This window comes from Lissotriton vulgaris, chromosome 6 (genome assembly GCF_964263255.1).
Source record: "Lissotriton vulgaris chromosome 6, aLisVul1.2, whole genome shotgun sequence".
Classification (NCBI taxonomy): domain Eukaryota; kingdom Metazoa; phylum Chordata; class Amphibia; order Caudata; family Salamandridae; genus Lissotriton; species Lissotriton vulgaris.
Window position 1 is genome coordinate 1,381,349,197 of NC_141694.1, and position 16,681 is coordinate 1,381,365,877.

A 16,681-nucleotide genomic window follows, 5' to 3' on the forward strand; every position below is an offset into this window, starting at 1 on the left:
TAGGCTCTCTGTGATCAGCAAGACCAAGACAAAACCTCCAAAAAGATGGTTTGATCATAGTTGTTCCCTAGCACACTCTGTGCTGCTTAACGCTCTTAAATCCGTTCCAAAGGATCGCGACCTTATTAGGACTAGCAGGGCCTTATACAAAAAAGCCATTGCAGCCAGAAAGAAAGAGCTCAAAGACGAAGCTTGGGCGCAACTTACAGACCCAGCCATAATAAAAAATAGTGGGGAGTTCTGGAGAATTGTTAATCAACCCCTTCTTACAGGCGAGGATAACTCTCCCCTGGAAACAAATATCCCAGATCAGGATTGGATCCAACACTTTAGAGACATATACTCAGGCCAGTCTTTAGCCGAGTCTAGTGCTTATGAAGAGTCTACTACTATACTGGGTAACCACTTGCACTTTGAAGTTGAGGAAATTTTAGTCGCTATCAATCGTACCTTGACAAAAAAGGCACCGGGACCGGATGGTGTTCCGGCTGATGCCTTTAAATGCTTCCCCAACTTCTGGTCAAGACTGCTTTGCAGGGTTTTTAACGCCTTAAACCGTGACAACATTCCTGAGTCTTGGAAAACCTCGACTATTATCCCGGTTTTTAAAAAAGGCAACAGGCAGGACCCTGCATGCTATAGGCCCATTTCATTGATAGACTCCTCAGTCAAGATTCTAGGGAGAGTCCTATTAGCAAAACTGAATGTATGGGCCACTGAGAATAACATCTTGAGCAACGTGCAATACGGGTTTAGACCCAAGAGAAGCACCCTGGACCAGTGTCTCAATCTTCACCTACTGATTGAGAAATACACCAGAGCCAAGGATGGGTCCATGTACCTAGGGTTCATGGACCTCTCCTCCGCATTTGATATGGTCAATAGATCCAAGCTCTGGGGTAAACTTGTCGAGATGGGTCTGGACAGATCTATAGTCAACTTACTGTCCGACCTCCATTCTGGCCTGTCTGCTAAAGTTAGAGTCTCCACTGATGGAAGATGTACTGAAGTGTTTGCTTCTGAAAGGGGAGTCCGTCAGGGATGCATTTTGGCACCTTTACTGTTCACGTTGTATGTGAATGCCCTAGAGCCCGCCCTAAGTGGGGTTACAAGCGACATTCCACGTGCAGGGGATCAGGGTATACCAGTTCTCCTGTACGCGGATGACGCGGTGCTACTTGCTCGAACAGGAGTGGGGCTACAACGGCTGTTGGATGCTTTCGAATCCTTCATGGGTTCTTTAGACCTGAAAATTAACGCAAAAAAATCCCAGGTCATGCTCATGGGTCGGGCCTCAAGGAAATCCCTCCATAAAACTTTTTTCTGTGGAAGGGAAAAACTTGTTCGGGTTACTTCTTTCCCCTATCTGGGGATCACCTTTGACGAGAAAGGTAGCTGGGGCCCTCATGTAAAAAGTAGAGTAGCTACACTGGCCAGAACTTCCGCTGCCCTTCATGGCTTTTCAAAAAGACTGGGGGGCAGGCCTTTTGAAGCTATTAGTAAAATATACAAAGCTAAATGTATCTCTGTAGCTTCATACGGGAGCTCCCTTTGGGGGTATAAAAGAGTTGATCCCATTCAGACCGCGGAAAACAGATTTTTTAGATCAGTTTTGGGCGTCCCGCAGTCAACCCCATCTTATACTGTCCACCAGGAGTTAGGGGAAGGCTTCATTAGTGATTTGGTTAGAATAGCTCCATTAATTGCATGGCTTAAGTTGTGGCTCAATCCTGAAATTCCCCTAAACCATTCTATTATAAGGGACTGTCTGACCCTAGACAATGCATATAGGATTGGATGGTTAAAGTACATTAAGGACAGTTTCTGTAGGTTGGGGAGGCCTGAACTATACACAGCCACTGACTCCATAACATCCAATGACGTCGTCCTTACTAAGGCTGCTATGAAGGAGCTCCTTTTCTTGGAGAGAGAGGAAATCGAGCTAAAGAAACCCTGTGTTAGGGCCAGCCTTCTGCTGGCTATACCTAGTGGTCCTGACAACTATCTCAATGTGGTGACTAATCCTTACCATAGGTTCATTTTAACCCGTTTTAGACTTAACCTGATTCATTTTAACTTGGGTTTTTATTCTGAGTGGAGTACTCCTGAAAAGGCCCCGCCCTGTCCTTGTGATCTCTTTTCAGAGCAGAGCACTATGCACTTTACAATGTTCTGTAGCTATTATAATGATGCCCGGAGGCTGTTTCTCGTTCCTATACTTAAGGAAGCGGGATTCATTTTGGTCCGACCTGCTCTTATTTACCTACAAATGTTGCAAACCCCCAGGATCATGTTTTTTGTGGCGAACTTCCTGGTGAGAGCAATAAGAAGCAGGAATTCCAGACTTAAGAGTGCAGACTTGTTTATTAATTAGTCTGGCTGTTGGCAACCTCAGGTTAACGCATTTTAGATCACAGTGTGTCAGGGCTTGTAGTCACCTTAGTAGAATATTTATGCAGGGATCATCCCTTGGAATATTGCACTTTATTATGCATTTTAGTATTATTGCACTTTAATACGTAACTACAAAGTTTTTAGGACTTGTAATATGGTATATTGATTTTTATCTGAAATGCTCTTTTTAAATGTCTTAACTGTTTTTAACTGTTTTTATTCATGCTATTTGTTGTTTGTGTTTTTACGCCATTGTCTTTGTATGATATTAAGTTATCGCAATAAAGAACTTTGACTGACTGACTGATTTGGAGTTCAGAGGATTGCGTCCCTATGTGAATTAGACTATTGTGTATTTTCAGATGCATTGCACTGGCAGCATTCCACTGTTTGAACTTATGTGATAGCATATTTTGGACTGTTATGTAGGCACTTGTGAGTGGTATTTGTGTTTGTTGGACCACCATTGCACTGCCACAGACAGTGGTACGGCATTCAGGGCCTCAGTAATATGCTGGTGGTGCTACTTGCCATCGCCATGCATTTTACAAGTTTCAGGACCGCCAGCAGTGTCATAGATCTGCTGGCCTCTTGCCTGGGTGAGAAGAACTGGACCTGCATCTGTTGAACCCAGAAACCCATATTGACTCTAAGGGCTAGTTGACTGGCCTCCTGACTTGAGCTTGAGAAACAGAAGTCTACAACAACCTCGACCCCAGCACCTGGACTCTGCTACCTCTGATTCTACCTTGCCAAGTGCTGTCAACACAGCCCTGGACTCTTGGAAGTGGGCCTGAAGGTGATCTGCCAGCCCATTTTTGGATCCATCAGGACCAACATATCTCCTCTGCAGTGAAGCGCATCTTCAGGAGTGCTGGTGCAGCACCTTTCCTGTTCATCACATTACCTTCGGAACCTGATGCTTCAACCCCACAACAGCATTAGAAATTCTGCCTCTGCAAAGCATTCCTGACACAGGCCCTTGCACCTCTCGTCGATGGTAGCCTCGATAAGGACGCAGGTTCTCGCACCACAGCCTCACAGCTTCTCATACCCAAAGTATTGCTCTGACTACGCAGAATTTCCTTGATGCTGGACTGTGCATCACAAACCCTCATCAACGGGATCCTTGATGGTGACACAGCACCTGGCATCACAGCTCAGCTTTACCATAGAACCAATACATTGCCTTGCCTGCTCAACGCAACCTTGGGGCGGAAACTCGCAACCCTCCACAAACCGGGATGTATGATACTCTTGTTCAGCTGGCCTTATTGAGTCCCTGTAGCTGGTCTGGACTTCATCATGATTGGTCTAAATTTGTGACTATGTTCAGGTCCAGAGTGCCCTGATATCCACAGTTTGCTCTTTGTGCTTGTTAGTGCCATTGTTAGTGACATCTTTAAACCTGTATATCTCTGGTTCTACTGATTGGATGTTTGTCATTTTGGTCTTGTTTTGTTTATTAAAATTAACTATATCCTTCTAACTTAAGTGGGATTCTTTTTATGTTGTGGTTTTACTTTATTACTGTATGACTTTGTGTACAAATACTTTACACATTGCCTTTAAGTTAAGCCTGACTTCTCTGTGACAAGCTACCATTGGGTTGAGCAGAGATTAATTAGAGTTGACCTTTGCCTCTCTTGACAGAGTGTGATTGCTGCTTGACCAGGGCTCACACCCCAGTCAACCAACAACCCAATGTTTAAAGAATATATGTATTATACATTTATATAACCCAGTGGTGGTCCACAGGAAATAGATTTTGGGGTTTCCTTATTTATTTGCTACTGTTTGGCCAACATTCACAAAACTTACCAACATAAAGTCTCATTCACCTCAGCTCATTCCAGGAAAAGTTCTGGGTGATTCATCAATTGGGAGCTGAGGTAAAGGGGGATCCAAAAACCATTTTTTCTCATGCAATATTCCATATTAAACTTGAACAATGATACAGCAAAAACAGCTGAATGGAATTAAACACAATTGCATAGAAGGTAGCCCTTTATGCAGAAAGAGTGCTTTTTGTGATGTGGTGTAAACCTTTTCAGTAGTAGATTCAAATTGTATATATAATTCAACCTGTGGAGAATTCATGGACCTAATGAAAGAAAAGAATACATCTGATTAACTACCATCAACATCAACAAAGATGTTGCAGCAGCCATTTTAGGACTTAGAATCTCAGTCTACTGCCCTGAAAAATGTATTTAAAAAACATATGTCGGCCTGGATAAGGATACTCTGATTTCCTTGGCCTGCTGATCCTCTCAGAGGCCAAAACCTAACTGTTTAAATTAACAATAAATCTGTAGAAAAAAATAAAAGTGAAAAGGGTGGTCACCCACCCAATTCCCACATGAATGGTCTAGGACCCAGGGGGCCAACACATATGTTAGAAAGGATAGGGGGCATACAGCTCCCTTCCCCAAACCAATAAATGGCCCTGGGACCTGAGCTGTACTAATAAATTACCTAATAGAGGGGAAGGCTGTGTGCCGTCAATTCCCCAAGCTACAACCTGGCCCCATGAACACCATCCCCCACAGCCCAAAGAGACCCAGTGTCCCAGGACCCCATCCCAATGGGACATTGTCTTTTTCCCTACCTGAGAGAAACCTAATACCCTGCAGGTACTCTCCCAGGCAGGACACATAGCTTTTCTCTAGCCTAACAAAAGTAGAAACAAAACCTGCTCTCACCGGGCGGGAGCAAATCTTTAGAGCTGGTTAACATCTGAACTCAGGATGGGTACTAGCAGGGGAGACATTGGGGCTGGGAGGGCCATGGACCTCCTGCCGCAACCCCAAATGATTACTGTTAGACCTGCCACCATAGGCGTGGGTCTTCCTGCCATTTTATGCTGTTGCCTCATGTATTTTTGCTGGTCTTATATGCTTTGGGCACTGTGCCACTGCTATCCAGTGCCACAGTGCAAGTGCTCCCTATTGTAAATTGATGTATTAATAGTGGTTCCATGTTTGGCTATTTGGTTTACTTGTCAGACCCTAGTCCAGTGCACTGAGAGTGCCCTGGCCGCGTAAATCCAAATGCTGCTGGTGGGCTTGCAGCACTGGTTGTGCTACCCACGGAAGCCGACTTGTAAAATGTGTCTAAGGTCTGCCATTACAGAGACTGCATGCAGTCTGGTACTGTCATGCTGACTGGGCAAGTGCACCCACTTGCCAGTCCCTAAACCTTCCCTTTTCTTCAGATCAGTCACCCCTATTGTAGGCCCAAGGGCAGGGTGCATTGTAAGTATTAGGTAGGACAAGCCCTGATGTGTGTGGCATGTTCTAATAGTAAATTACAGCCATTTTTGTTTTTCACTATTGCAAGGCTACCTGTTCTCCATAGGCCAGAACGGCTGTTAGAGTTATTACATTTTGTAATCCTAACTGTCTCAGAGAACATGGTAGAAATCTGAGTTTAGTATGCCTCAACTCAGAATAGTAAAATACATATTTTAGTGAAGTTGGTTTTAATATTCTGTGTTTGCAAATACCACTTTTAGAAAGTAGGCATTTGCTTGTCTAACCATTCAAACCTGCCTCTGCTAGGTTATGTATTTCTATGTCTGGTTTTTGTGAGTGACAGGGCTGGGGAATTCCAGGAGACAGGCTGAGTCACCCGGTGGTGATTAGAGAGATCTGCATCTAGATGGGAGGGAGGAGTTGCACCTGAACTTTGAATAGGGCTGTGCCTGCCTTCCACAGTGCTGGCTCCATCCTCTGGGGAGCGGCTGATGTATCTGCCCTGCACACTGAAAGTAGAGGAGTCCTGTAAACAAAGTGCTCCAGGACTGTACTTGCCTTCCACAATGCTGGCTCCACCTCCTGTGGGGTGTCTGATGTGCCTGCCCTGCACTGTGAAAGGAGAGGAGAAGTGTGGTAAACCGAGTGCTTCAGAACTGGTTTGGACTGGGCAAAGGCCTCTCTCCCCTCAGAGAACAAAGGATTTTGATGTACAGGTATTGGGACGCTGATCGCATGAAATTAGATCACTTTGGACTATAAGAAGAATTCTTTACTGAGGAGAGGAACCTGAAGAAACTGAGGAGAGACTATTCCCAAGCTGAAGTGCTTCTTGGGGTATTGGCCTGCAGTGGTTGCCTTACTGCCAAAGGAAGGAGAAAGGAACTTTGTGTACTTTGCTTTCAACTTGTGAAGGATCTCCAAGGGCTTGGAAAAAAGCTTGCCTCCTGCTGAAGTCTCAGGGACAACAGACTTCACCCCCCAGCTCCCCAGAGTTCTTTTGGAAGTGCCTGCTCTGTTCTGGGCCTTCTGAGGAACTGCGTGTCGCAAGGAACTGGAAGCGCGACTCAACGAGAAGAAGCGTGTCACTGTGCCTGCCGTTGCAACTCTGCAGGAGGGTATCGCTGTTGGAACTGTCACACTGCACCGCATCGGAGAGAAGCGTGCCGCAATGAAGATGAAGCATGTCGCCGTCGCTGCTGCTGCCGTCGCAACTCTGAAGGAGGGTGTCGCCGCTGTAGTTGTCACACTGCCACCACATCAGGGGAAGAATCTCGCATGCTCTTGCCACGCTTCCAAGGGGTGAGCAGGGGTTATTTTAGGAGTATAATCCCCTTACCCTGACTGGAGGAGAGGGTCCCTATTTGTCACAAGTACCTACCTGTGCCAACTAGAGCCCCCCAAAACTAACAATTACATTTGTTAGGAATGCCCCAAGTACGACTGGGGTACCCACTAAATCTAATGTATAAAATTGAAATGTTAGCTGTGGGTGCCACAGATAACACCCAATGATATATATGCTCTACACTATTTATTGTTCTATTTGCTGTGGGCGCGTCATGTGGCCAAGCTCCTCTGTAGGACCGAAACGCGTCAGGGAAGAGCATTAGCTCTATATTTTCTTTGTTTAATAAATACACCACTTGATAAGACGGTGTTAGGGCGTTTTAGCTTTGCGCTAAATTGACTGGCCAGAGAAGAGGTCCGTGCCTGCTGTATTGCCGCTTCGCAAGCGGTCAGGAGTTTTCTTGATTCCTATCACCGGATTTTGGCTGTTTCCGGTATCGCAGGACCTGCCCACTTTCCAAGAGGCTCGGCGTTTGTACAGCTAGCTACCCTTCGGAGTATCGGAATTAAACTCGGATGAGTTTCGTGCTGAGACCCCCGCTTTCCAGTGATTTCCTGCACAGAAAACGGCAGTGCTGTGCTGATCGGCGTGGCGTTTAAGGAGTCAGCGAGGTCGGCTGACCTGTGTGAGCCGAGAACGCCGACATCGGTAAGACATTGCCTGCCACAGCGTCTGCAGCCCAGGGTATGAAAGCGGGACATTGGTGGGATAATTCTCAAGGGAAAGGCACACTACGAACTTTATATTTCACCGTCTTTGCCTAGTGAAGTGGCTACATTAATTCAAATAGCCAATACACTTTTTTCACTTAATTATGATTTCCAGTGACGCGCTCGAGAGCAAAGAAACGGCAGCTGAAGCGCTGTATGAAAATCTACCGGCGGCTAACGAAGCTCCGCCTAGACCCAATCAGGGTACTGCAACGAACAATAATGTGAAAGACTTATTGAAGCAGTTGGAGAAACTACTTCGAAATGAACTCTCAAAATGGTGGGGAAAAAAGTCTTTAGAGAAGTATATTGACGCAAATCGCGTTCCTAGAGGCTTGCGAGTATTGATTGTTCCCACCTATGACAATCCGGACCCCAAAATGCTGCAAGAATGGGCAGACAATAATCTACAAGCCTCCAGAAACATGCTGCACATTCTTATTAAATATGCTCAGTCTGATAGAGAAACTTTGTTGTTGGAAATTGAGAGAATTAATGGGTTAATAGAAGCCACTGGTGAAGCAGATTTAATTGCCAAATCCAGGAAAGAAATTGAAACCCGCCTGAAAAGGAGTCCATTCAGGAACGCAAAATTCAGAAATTTGCGAGAGACCAGCGCAACTATGCAACAGGTCGCATTTTCACCTTTGCCCGCAAATATGACTCCTATAAAAGAAAGGCTATGTCTGGACTGCAGAAAGCCTGGCAGTCTACAGTTCCACCAACTAATGCCAGCAACGATGCCGTAGAATTAGATAGTGCATCTCTGACTTCCGGCAGTGGTTCTGAGGACAGTGGTTCCTTGGTTTCTATGGATGCTCCGGAATTAACTGACTTCTCCGTAGTGGATGAGCTGAATTTTGTCAGCGAGGACCGGAGATACTCCCTGCGCCTCCGCAACCCTCAGCAACAAAACCAAAGCAGAGCAGCAGCCAAAAACGCCGCAACAGGAGGCGCAATTCCAAAGCGAGGTGCGGCAAGGGGCAACTCCCGGAGGAACTGGAGAAAACCCCAATAACTGAGAATAATACAGTGATCAATTTAACTGACTTCGTCTTGTCTAAAGCAGAGGAACAACTGCTGATGTTAGGACTTTCATTTTGCCCTAAATCTGAATTCTCTTACACTCAGGCGCGAATAGACGCTTTTAAATTCATCAGAAAGATCAAGTTGATGAAGTATTTTCAACTACATCCAAAGCCTGATGTGTCGGCAATTACTAATATAAATACAACATCAGAGTCTACTAATGCCTCTCTAAAAGTGAGAGATCTGGAAGGCTTACAGACTTTATTATCCTTGGAACACAATGACAATGAGGATGATACACCTTCTGTAAGTCAAGTGATCCCTGTCAATAAGCCTGCTCCTAGTCCATTCCGAAGTAAATCAACCTTTCTACCTCTCATGCCAAAGGACGCCGTCGACGTCTTCAGTGACCGAGTGATATCAGAACTAAAACAACTGAACAGAACTACTTTGGGAAAAAAGAAACAGTATAACCACCACAATGAACAATATTGGCAATTGATGAAAAAAATTCAAAGTGATCAATCAATAATTGTCAAAAACGCTGATAAAGGTGGTAACACAGTATTATGGGCAACAGTGGATTATATCAAATAAGCCCAAAGACAATTGAATGATCCTTTATGTTACACCAAGACAACTAAATTTGCCATGTTAAAGAGCAATGAAATTACTAGAAAAAAGATCAATCAGTGGCAAAGACAAAGCCTCATCACCAAAGGAGAGGCTAAATTTCTCAGCGTTTCACATCCAATCACCCCTGTTTTTTACCTCCTTCCCAAAGTGCACAAATGTATCACCCCTGTTCCTGGTCGTCCTATTATTTCGGCATGTGGGAGTATGAATGAAAACCTTTCCAAATACATTGATTATTTTCTCCAACCACATATGATTTCACTCCCCTCTTATCTCAAAGACACTACAGATTTTTTGGTTAAAATCAAAAATGTTAATTGGTGTTCTGAATTTTGTTTTTTGGTGATGGACATTGAATCATTATATACTAGCATTATTTATGTGGAAGGTTTGGAGGCAGCCAAATATTATATAGATTTTCGCAATTCCATTCTGCGTAATCATAATATCATGCTAGTCGAAATGATGAATATCTGCTTGTCCAATAACTATTTCCTATTGGAAAACGAATTTTACCATCAAGAGAGAGGCGTCGCCATGGGTTCGTGCTTCTCCCCCAGCTATTCATGTCTACATATTGGCTGGTGGGTGGAGCACGTGTTGGGTAAAACCCAAGGACATTGGCTTTCACACCTTGCCCACTATTGGCGCTTCAACGACGACATCTGCATTATTTGGAAAGGGACACAAGCAGAGGCCCAACAATTTGTTAATGAAATCAACATTAACAATCGCAATCTGAAATTCACTGCCACTATCTCAACAGACTCAGCTGAGTTTCTGGATGTTCAGATATATATCAAACAGGGTAAGCTCCACACCAAACTGCACAGAAAAATAACGGCGGCCAATGCAATCTTGCATGCCCGTAGTGCCCATCCAACACACACAATTAACAGCATACTTTTCGGCGAGTTTGTCCGAATCAAGAGAATTTGTAGTGATTCAATTTTAACAGATCAATGCCTTAAAGAATCCATCTTAAGATTTCAAGAGCGCGGATATAGTACAGATTTACTGCAACGCGCTCTTTCGAAAGTATCTTTACTTTCAAGGGATGATTTATTGACTCCCAAACCAATGACCCTTATTGAGGAAAACAACACCAAGGTAGTACGTCTCATTACCACCTTTTGCTCTCAACAACGCAAACTTAGACATATTATCAACTCTGAATGGCCTATTATTTTGTCATCTTAGTTCCCATTTTACCTAGCGAACCGGCTATCACCTTCAGGAGAGCTCTCTCCATGAAGGATGCTCTGGATCATGCCCAACCAGAATTGACACCTAAGCGCACCTGGTTAGCTAAGACTGGCTTTTTCAAATGCACGTCTTGTCGTGCTTGCACCTTTGCAGTAAATGGCACCCATTACAAGTCAGCTTTTAATGATAAATCCATTCCTATTTCAGAATATCTGACTTGCAGGAGTGACTATTTCATTTACCAACTCAAATGTACCTGTAATCTCTCCTATATTGGCAGCACTAAGCTACCTGCCAATCAACGTATTTTACAACACATACGGGCAATCATAAATTCAGACAGCAACTATCCGGTGGCTCGCCACTTTAAGGCTGTACATAACAACAGATTGAAGGATTTACAATATACGCTTCTAGGGTCTGTCCCAAACCCCGGACGGGGAGGAGATAGGGAGAAACTCCTAAGACAAAAGGAAACTTATTTCATCCTGTTACTCGATTCTAAGGCACCAAATGGCCTAAATGCCACTGATGAATTACACGATTTCTTGTAAATATTGATCTGAATTTAAATCTTTGAGTTTTTGTTCAAGTTACTCATAAGTATATGAGTAACTCATGTGCAGAATAATTAATTTAAGTGTCATCTATTATGAACTGTGTTGATTTTCTATCACTGTGCTTCAGCTTCAACCGTTATATATAATGTATTGTTTTTTTGATTTTCAAGTTTTTCACTTAAAATATGATAAGCACGTTTTTCATTCGGTTGGCATTCTATGAATTCTGTTGAATATTGTTTGGAATATATCATTCTGAGTCAGACACAATTGTATTGCAACTTGGTTGAAACTAGTTTATTACTTGTTGGTTGGTAATTCCAGAAATGAATGTACACATTTTTGTAAAATTGATTCTTTTTTATATTGGATTAATTGCAATCTATAGGCGATTCCAACCTAATAACTCTTAACAATACGTCTCAACCGGTTGTTCGATTATTCGTGCACTATGCATGGACTTGTCGAGTTGTTTCTTAATGTGTCTTTTAGTTGGGGGGTCTGTTTTTATTTTTGGCCCATACAAAACATATAATTGCTCAGTATATTTTGACTCAAGCACTATGCTTTAATTGTTCCGTTGTTATCAAATGCTTTCAATATCTTTATGTACAAGTGTTATTTGAAACATGTTATTTATTTCATGCCAATCGTTGTCATTATGCACTTTATCTGATTTTCATGGGTGATTGAGCTTGCTCTACACTATTTATTGTTCTATTTGCTGTGGGCGCGTCATGTGACCAAGCTCCTCTGTAGGAGCGAAACGCATCAGGGAAGAGCATTAGCTCTATATTTTCTTTGTTTAATAAATATACCACTTGATAAGACGGTGTGATGGCGTTTTAGCTTTGCGCTAAATTGACTGGCCAGAGAAGAGGTCCGCGCCTGCTGTATTGCCGCTTCGCAAGCGGTCAGGAGTGTTCTTGATATATATATGTTGAAATTCCACACACGCCACTTCCAGATCTACCCAAGACCGGTGAGGCAGGCAAAGTAGGAGACGGACCACAGCATTCACAGGTTCTTGGCTTTATTGCAGCTGATACAACAGGAGGGCAATACGCGTTTCGGGCTTCAAGAGCCCTTGTTCACATGCAAAGAACTAGTGCAGCTTTTTTGTTTTTATAATGTTTAGGTGAGTAACATAAGCTCCGCCCTTCCAACAATCATGTGCCTATAGACATAGACAAAATCTTGTGTTTTTTAAATACCCATTCTTCGTGCAAATACGCAAAATAAGTTAAACACAATTTTACCAATACCAATTAGATATTTAACCATAGTAATTTAACATTTCATAATTTAGAATGTTTTTATAAAATGTCGCTGAAAGCAGATAAGGTGCAAATAACAGTGCTGAAATAGAACAGTGTCTAACTGTACAGCAAGTGCCAACACGCCTGCTAAAAGGGAGAACAACAATATAGAATATTTTAAGAACATGATAAAAGAACCTGTGTGAAAAAATGCATAAATACTTAATTTGACAATTAGGAAAACTCACAATTTTGTCATTTATAAAAAAGCATCATTTAAAACATTTTATGCAGGTATAAAAGAATTATCATGTTAAAAAGAGATAAAAACACCCATAAAAAGTGCTAAAATTCTAAATAGTGATAAAAGTGAATAAATATATGGAGGTGAAGAGTTGTTAACTAATGTGTCCGAGGCTAACAAGGAACTTGACTAGCCACGGAATACAGGAAATTTAGAACACTGGAACAGTTTACAAGAAATCAAGACCCATGGGACAATCAACTCTAGGTAACAGGGAACCTGACTACCTAGGGAAAAAACAAGGGCGTATATGGGCATGGGTAAAGGATTTAGAGGAAGTTGCGTAGGTCTTCAGTATTGCTAAGACCATTGGGCCACTTGCTGTCATATTCAAGAATGAATCGAGATTCTAGTTGCCTCCGTTTTAGTTCTCGATTACCCCCGCATCTAAGAGGGGGAACTGAGGCTACCACATAATAAGATAAACTATTAGACATATACAGCATACTCAGTCTTGCAAGTGTGGCTGCCAACAATAGGTGTATCCTCTGATGTGAATGGAGTACTATAGTGGGTTTTATTAATGCCACATTGGCAAGCTCTACACGTAGAACATTTTCTAAACCCCGGTGTTGGTTGTAACCAGACCGCCTTTTGTTTCAATTCTGGACTACTTTGGTCCAACACTGTCCCCATGCTTTGCGCTCTGCGGAACGTTACCAATGGTTTACTTGGCAACATATTTCCTAGCACTGTGTCCGTCAGAATAGTAGGCCAATTACGATTGATTATTTGTCTGATCTTTTTCTCCTGACAACTAAATGCAGTGATAAATCTCGGGCACTCATTAGAGATTTTCACATTAGGACTTACTGTATCAGAAACATTCTCAATAGAATTGGGGAACAGTGAGGATCTAGATCATTTATCGGCTCTCGCCAGAGCCCGATCAAATACTCTATCAGAATACCCTCGAGCTTTCAGTCGTATCCTCAAATCTTTAACGCATTCGAGAAAGTTTTCATGAGAGCTATATATTCTTTCGATTCTGAGAATTTCTCCTAGAGGTATGTTGTCAATGGTGTGCATAGGATGGAGACTAGAAGCATGCAGGGTCGTGTTGCCTGCCGTTGCTTTTCTATGTAGGATCGTTTGTAATCGATTTTCTGTATCTATATAGACACTGACATCCAACAATTCTATTTGTTTGGCACTGATATGGGACGTAAATTTTAAATTAAGAGTGTTATCATTAATTTCATCAATGAATTGATGGGCTTCTCTTTCGTCTCCCTGCCAAACTATAAAGATGTCATCGATGTAACGTAAAAATGTAACAATTTTTTCTATGACCCAAACCCGGTGTGTGACGTTGAGGACCCGCTCCTCCCACCAGCACACGTGTAAACATGCGTAGCTGGGGGAGAAGCAGGCCCCCATCGCCACACCTCGGAGTTGTCTCCACACATCTTTTCCAAAAGAAAAGTAATTATTAAGTAAACACCATTCTATTAAACTCAAAATCATGTTGTTATGCTGGTGAAATTCCAATTGCCTTTGTTCCAAGAAATGTGCAGTTGCATTCAAACCACAACTGTAGGCAATACTGGTGTAGAGTTGCTCAACGTCCAAAGTTATAAGTAGCATGTCATCCTGCCACTCCAGGCCCTCTATTTTATCCAAAAAGTCACTTGTGTCGCGAACATAGCTTGGCAGTTCGCTTACCACGTTTTGAAGGAAAAAGTCTATAAAGCGTCCAACATTTTCCCCACTACTCTTAGTAGCAGAGATAATTGGCCTGCCAGGTATTGGTGATATTCCTTTGTGGACTTTGGGTATTAGATAGAAGACCGGAAAAACAAGACATTCATTGAGCATAAATTTGAGTTCGTCACCAGAGATGAGACCTTACCTGCGCCATTTGAGTAATATTTTTTTCAAATTTTCATTGGCCTTTTTCGTAGTCTTTCAAATTTGTTTTTTCATAGCATACTCTATCTTGTAACTGTCTTTGTGCCTCCTGGATATAGTCAGTTTTTGGCCGGATGAAAAGGTTACCTCCTTTATCAGCAGTTTTCACCACCACATCAGGGTTATCATTGAGTTTTTTGATCAGTTTGTGGTAGTTGGCTTTATTTTGATTGAACATTTGTCTTTTCCGGTTGTTGGTGTTCCTGTATAGGTCTTTAATTTCTGCGATGATGCAGTCTTGAAAAACATCCACCGCATCTCTGGTCAAGAGTGGTACAAAATAAGATTTGCCCTTAAAAGGGGGTTATACCAGCCCCTTTCTGTGCGAGGTTCATTTTTTCCAATCGTCTCTGGGTGTTGAGATCTTGTTCCAAACCCATAGTTTGAGAATCCGTTGCCTGATTAAGATCGTGGCAAGCAAGGAGCGTTGGAATATCTGCCGCAGCCAACTGGGGATAGTTGGTTGAACTTTTAGCCTTGGCAGGATTGGCAATATCCGTGCTTGATTTCAGATGTTGTAACGCAAAGAATTTTTTAAGTTTTAATTTGCGAATGTAGCAATATACATCTATTCTTGTAGAGGCATACTTAAAGTTCTGTGCAGGGCAAAAATTGAGGCCTAAAGCTAGAAGTTGTTGTTCTGCTTTGAATAGGACTACATTTGAGAGGTTAATCAATGATCTTTCATTGGTTAGTTCCTCTTCTGTCAATGTTTTTTTTGTCTTCTTCTGTTTTTGCACAGCGTTGTTTTTGCTTACTTCTACTTTCGCGGCTCTTTTTGTTTCTGCGGACATTGCCTCGTTTTTTTGACGTGGCCTCAATGTACGTAGTCTTTCCTCTACTAAAAAATCAAGCTCCTGTTCAAGATTGAGAATGGGTGCTGCCTGGGCAGTTGTAGATAAAGTCATCATTTGACCCACTTGATGTTCTGTAAGATGAAATTGAATCAGAGCTTGTATTTACCACCACCTGATTAGCCCCCAATTCTGTAACTGAGGTGGATGGTTGAGCCTGGTTTCCTTTGTCTTTGTTTCCTTTGTTACTGTACTGTTGTCTTTTAGTAGCGTTGTACTTTTGTGCAAAAGTAAAAATTTGGCCATTTGCGTAGTCTGCAGCATCTCGAGTGAATTTGTTTACTTTGCGCATCTTTATTTTATTTTCATGTTTTTTCAATCTGTCCATCATTTCATCTTTTAGTTTTTTGCTCATGTCTGTTTCCTCGATTTAGTCAATCTGTTCTTGAATTTTATCAATACTTTTCAGGATTTCCTCACGATCGATGGCAGCATATTTAATCAATAAATGTACCAAGTTCATAGAAGCTGTTAAGTTTAATTGACCCCACTCTTTCAGCATTAAAGGATTCGGGTTTTCAAAGCTTGGTGCGAGCATTATTCTTAACCTTCGCGGTACCCGCTGAACATCTGCATATTTGGAAAGCGAGTAGTGTTCCCACCATTTTGTCAGTTCCACACATTTCTGTTTTTCAAGTGCTTTATATAGGGATTTGATATTGCCATCTTCCTGTGCTTCCACATTCGGTAACATTTTTTTGAGCATCTCGCCAGGAACGGAAACCTGCTTGAACAACTTCGGCTTCCTCCTCCCTAGCACGGAACACTTCCGTAGACATTCCTCCGTTGTAGCTGGTAATTATGTATGCAATATGTAAACAGAACGCCGTTACAGAACTATTAGTACGCGTTCGTGTTTACTTTGTGATATTCCCTCATAGAAGGAACCTCCCCATTTCCGCACTGCCTACTATTGCAAGACTCACCGCGTTACGATGGTAGCGGGTGGCTTGAAATCGGATGCCGCTGTCAAGGAGGGGGTCCGTGAAACGAGAGCAAGCCGGCTCTCGTAATTAAATATGTTGAAACTCCACAAACGCCACTTCCAGATCTACCCAAGACCGGCGAGGCAGGCAAAGTAGGAGACGGACCACAGCATTCACAGGTTCTTGGCTTTATTGCAGCTGATACAACAGGAGGGCAATACGCGTTTCGGGCTTCAAGAGCCCTTGTTCACATGCAAAGAACTAGTGCAGCTTTTTTGTTTTTA